We start from the raw sequence: 5985 nt of genomic DNA on the forward strand, positions 1-5985 counted from the left end.
AAAAGTAAAACTATGTATGTGTGTATTTATGGCAATTTATACATGAATAAATATGCAAAAATCCTATTTAAATAATAGCTAATAAAACTCAATATTGGGGCACTGCTTTTTTTAATTTTTAAAAATTTTTAGGGAGTTCCCTTCATGGCTCAGCAATTAACAATCTCACTAGCATCCACAAGGATGTGGTTTCAATCCCTGGCCTTTGTCAGTGGGTTAAGGATCTGGCGTTGCTGTGAGCTGTGGTGTATGTAGGTTGCAGATAGGCTTGGATTTGGAGTTGCTGTGGCTGTGGCATAGGCTGGCGGATTCAACCCCTAGCCTGGGAACTTCCACATGCCATGGGTGCAGCCCTGAAAAAAAAAAAAAACAAACCAAAAAACAGAAACAAAAAAACAAAAAACAATTTTTAAAGGTTATGTTCCACTTACAGTTATTACAAAATATTGGCTACATCCCCCATGTTGTACAATAATCCTTGATCCTATTTATACCCAATAGTTTTTATCCCCCACTCTCCCACTTTATATTGCCCATCCTCCCCCAGCTGGTAACCACTAGTTCTCTATATCTGTGAATCTGCTTTTTTTTTTTAATATTTAATAGTTTGTTGTATTTTTTAGATTCCACACATAAGTGATAGCATACAGTATTTGTCTTTCTCTGTCTTATTTCACTTAGCATAATACCCTCCAGTTCATCCATATTGCTGCAACTGGCAATATTTGCTTTTTTATGGCTGAATAGTGTGTGTGTGTGTGTATATATATATATACACACACACAAATATGTATATATTTCCTCTTCTTTAGGCATTCATTTGTTGATGGACAGTTAGGTTGCTTATGTATCTTGGCAGTTATAAATAATGCTGCTATGAACATTGGGGTTCATTATTCTTTTCAAATTAGTGTTTCTGTTTTCTTCAGATACATATCCAGGAGTGGAATTCCTGGGTCATATGGTAGTTCGATTTTTAGTTTTTTGAGAAACCTCCATAATGTTTACCACGGTGGCTGCATTCCCACCAACAGCGTACAAGGGTTCCCTTTCTTCCTTGCCAGCATTTGTTATTTGTGTTCTTTTTGGTTATAACAATTCTGACAGGTGTGAGGTGATAGCTCATTGACATTTTGACTTGAACATCTTTTCATATGCCTATTGGCCATCTGCATTTCCTCTTTGGAAAAAATGTCTATTCAGCTCTTCCACACATTTTTAAATTGGGTTCTTTATTTTTTTGATGTTGAGTTGTATGAGCTGTTTTTATACGTTGGATATTTACTGGTCATATCATTTGCAAATATTTTCTCCCATTCAATAGGTTATCTTTTCATTTTGCAGTGGTTTTCTTTGCTGTGCAGATGGTGCTAAGTTTAATTAGATCATTTCCTTTTGATGTTATTTCCTTTACTTTAGGAGACAGATCTAAAAAAAATGTTGCTGTGATTTATATCAAAGAGTGTTCTGCCTATGTTTTCCTCTAAGAGTTTTGTAAATGCATCAATTTTTTTTTTCTTTTCTTTTTGGGGCCACAATCGCAGCATATGGAGGTTCCCAGGCTAGGGGTCTAATCAGAGCTGCAGCTGCCAGCCTACACCACAGCCACAGCAATGCCAGATCTGAGCTGCATCTGCAACCTACACCACAGCTCACAACAACACCAGATCCTTAACCCACAAAGCGAAGCCAGGCATCAAACCCGCAACTTCATGGTTCCTAGTCGGATTCATTTCCACTGAGGCCATGATGGGAACTCCGATAAACCATTTATTTTAAAATGCTATTTTAGCTTTTAAAAACATATGCTATAATACATTTCAAAAAGAAAAAAAGATCAGTTCAATATATGTCTAAATGACATTTGATAATATTCAAAACTTAATGATGGCTTTAAAATGTCTCTGCAAAATAGAAAAAGAAGAATACTTGCTAAATATAGAATAAAAGTATAGTATATAGTTACCTAGTAAATATAGTGTACTAAACCACCAGTCAAGATCACACTTGATGAACACTGGAATCATTTCGTGAAATAAGGAATAAAAAGAATTATTCGTTATCATTCCTTTTATGTAACTTTAACCTGAGAGATAGTGTAATAAGAAAGGAGAATTCAGTGAAATAAGATAAGAAAGGAAAGGAGTTCCTATTGTGGCTCAGTGGGTGAAGGACCCAACATAGTGTCCGTGAGGATATGGGTTCGATTCCTGGCCTCTTGGGCTAAGGATCTGGCCTTGCCACAAGCTGCGGTGTAGGCCACAGATGTGGTTTGGATCCGGTGTTGCCATGGCTGTGGTGTAGACCTGCAGCTGCAGCTCAGAATCAACCCCTAGCGTGGGAATTTCCACATGCCACAGGTGCACTCCCCCTTAAAAATAAAAAGAAAATAAAAGGAAAATAAGAGTTGTTGGAAGAGAGATAAATGTTTCATTTTCAGATTATGTCATTTTCTTTTTTTTTGTCTTTTTGTCTTTTGTTGTTGTTGTTGTTGCTATTTCTTGGGCCGCTCCCGCAGCATATGGAGGTTCCCAGGCTAGGGGTCCAATCGGAGCTGTAGCCACCGGGCTACACCAGAGCCACAGCAACGTGGGATCCGAGCCGCGTCTGCAATCTACACCACAGCTCACAGCAACACCAGATCGTTAACCCATTGTGCAACGGCAGGAACCGACCCCGCAACCTCATGGTTCCTAGTCGGATTCGTTAACCACTGCGCCACGACGGGAACTCCAGATTATGTCATTTTCTATCTATAAATCAGAAGGATTAATTTACACTACGATAATAATAGAAGTTATTGAAGAATTAAGAGAAAGAAAAAGAAGAAAGGAGAATGATGGGAAAGTGAGAAAGAAGAGGAGATGGCATAGGAAGGGGGATAAAAAAGAAAAGAGAAACATTGTCTCTGCCTTGTGATAAACACCAAACTCTAAAAGCTATTCTCACTGTTGGAAGTCTGACTCAGTAATAGAAGATGCTCTCCAGGGATCATTTATGGAGTGCATTTTATGATCCAAGAGTGATTTTATGTACTTTTTGTGAGTGTTGGGCGTTTTTGACTTGCTGAGCTAGGACTCAGACATTGAAAATAGAGAAAACATCTCCATCCCCAGGTCCCAGAATCTCTGTGCATTCACTCATATACCTGGAGCTTTACTTCATGTAACTGTTGGTTGAAAGAAAAATTTGAAGAGAAAGGATGAGTGGTTTTTTTTTTTTTTTTTTTTCTGACTCCTTGGATAGTGTTTAAGCCCATAAACTGAACTATATTTCTTGAGATGCTTGGTGGGCTCATGGGGAAGAGGTTATGACCAGAGATGAAGAAATTGAAAGACACCTTTGAGGCTCTGGGCAGTCTGAGGTATTTCAGGGCTCAGGTAACAAAGTAGCAAGATCTGGAGAAAAGGCTACTGTCTCCTCCTTCAGGGAGCCCAGCATGACTCTGGTACCCACCAAGAAGTGAAAACTTTGTAATAACTGTAGGGATAACCTTGATATGAACATTGGCATTTTTGTGAGCAGGAGGGATTTTCACCCAAGTGACTTTGGGTGGCTGATGACTTGAATAACTAGGCGGCAGAGAAGAAAAATGGGAAGATACCATATGGTCACCACTGGAGAAAATCTGATTTGGAAACTTGTATGAGCCTTGCCCTTTTGGACTCCCAGATACTACTGAGGTACACTTCAAGGACACTAATTTCTAGTACTTTGAGGCACAGGAAACAGACACACTGGTTCTAAAATTCATATGACAATGCAAAAGGCCAAGAAGTACGAAGGCAATTTCTTAAAAAGAACAAGTCTAAAGACTTTAACCCCCAGATAACAAGACTTATTACAAAGCTTTAACAATTAAGGCAGTGTGATATCTCTACAAGGATAGCCAAAAAGGCCAAGAGAGCAGAACCCAGACTTATATGCGAACAGAAACCTAATTTATAAGAAGGGCGACAGTATCACATCCTTTTCAGAGAGGAAAGGATGATCTTTTCAATAAATAGCGCTGGGTCAGTTGGATGCCTAATTGAGGAAAAATGTAATCAACCCCTCTGTCCCTTCATAAATAAAAAGGAATTTCAGATGAATCACAGATCTAAATGAAAAAGGTAAAATAATAAAGCTTGAGAAGATAACATAGCACATCCTCAAGACCTTAGCGTTGGCAAAAGATTTAATAAACAAAATACAAATCAATACAAAAAAAGCCACCGATGATTCAATGGAAAAGTTTTCAAAATTATCTAAATGCCCATTAACAAAGAATGGATAAATAAACCATGGGGTGTTCACGCAATGGACTATTACATGACAATAAGAACAAATAACCTACAACTACATGCAACAACATGGATGAATCTCGTAAACGTAATGTTGAGTAGAAGCTGGGGAAAAATTATACCTACTATATGATACCATTAATAAAAAGTACAACAAATGCAGGTGCTACTAATCCATGCTATTAGAACTCAGGATGGTGGTGACTTTGGAGGGTGGCCAGTGACTAGACAGGAGCCTGAGGGGTACCGCTAGAGTGCTGGTATCTTCTGTTTCTTGATCTGGATGCTGGTTACATGGAAGGGTTCAATTCTTTAAAATCCACTGACTGTATATTTATGATATGTGTACTTTTGAATCGATACATTATAATTCAATATGTATTTTTAAAGTAAAGATCAATGTGACCTCATTCTTTAATGACAACCATGTGGTGGAGCTACTATTATATCCACTATACAGAATAATTGAGGCTCAGAGAAATTAAATAATTGGCACAGGGTCATGTAGACAGTATGTGGTGGAGTATGGACTAGGATTGAAATCTGTCGAAATCCAAGTCACATGAAATATTACACTAGCTTTTCTTGAGACTCTGTTTTATTTTCCCAACAATCTTCATTAACTCTATGCTTTTTCTCTACTTGTCTGTTCTATCTGGAGTCCCCTTACTTCTCTACCAGAAAATTCCTATCAGTTTTTCAAGACCAGCTTAAGTTTTTGTCGTCTCTGAAGTGTCCTTTATACCTCTGTCTCCTTTCTCATCTCTAGGTGTTTACAATAGGGATTCTGAAGCAGGTATTGTAGACAAGAGAAGCAGCAGCACATAATAGGGAAAAGTGAGGACTGTGACAAAATGCAGCGGGCAAACTCCATCTAAAGATAAGAGCAACTACTCAGTGCCAACAATTGCTGCAACTCAGGAACACAATATCAAGAAGGCAGAAGTCGAGATTTTTATAAGCGACCTTTCTTATAAATATTGCTTTTAAAAAATCAAAACCAAACACAAACAAAAAACACTCTCTCAGCCAAACACAGCATGCCTGAGAGCCAGATTTAGCTCATGGGTCCCAACTCAGCAAGCTCTGTTTAATTTGGCAGGGTCAGACAAACTCCAGCTGATCGAAAACTGACCAACTTCTTCCCTAGGGGTTTTGCTTTTTTCCTGCTGGAGATGCTCTTCAGATATGGCCGTTGAGGGCTACTTACTAAAGTTCCAAGCTTTCATTCTTACCTCCATGGATGACCCCCCAAAACTGTGAGGATGGGATGGAAGAAATATTTTGGGTCCCCTTCAAGCCCACCACTGCCCCTTAATGTCCTATGATATATTCACTCAGAAACCTCAGAAACCGTTCCCCATTAGTGGGTAGTACCTTAAGGAAGCATGAGAGAAAAAAATGAAGCAGCATTTGAAATAGAATTGAATCTGCCACATTGGGGCAGTATAACCACATCGTGTCAGCAATCTCCAACCACCTGGGCTCCCGGACTCCTAGCCCCCACTCCCTGAATGGCAGTCCCAGGGGATGGGTGAATAAAACACATAAAGAGGGAGAGGGTTAAAGAGGGCAGAGGGTATGTTTGGGACATTATGACCTCTGATTTAGGACAAAAACTGAGCTTGAAAATACCTGGATCTATGTTTTGAGGAATAATCAAGAGGGAGGTTCAAGAACAGAGGAAAATGCATTATCAAGG

The sequence above is a fragment of the Sus scrofa genome, chromosome 4, assembly GCF_000003025.6.
Source record: "Sus scrofa isolate TJ Tabasco breed Duroc chromosome 4, Sscrofa11.1, whole genome shotgun sequence".
NCBI lineage: Eukaryota > Metazoa > Chordata > Mammalia > Artiodactyla > Suidae > Sus > Sus scrofa.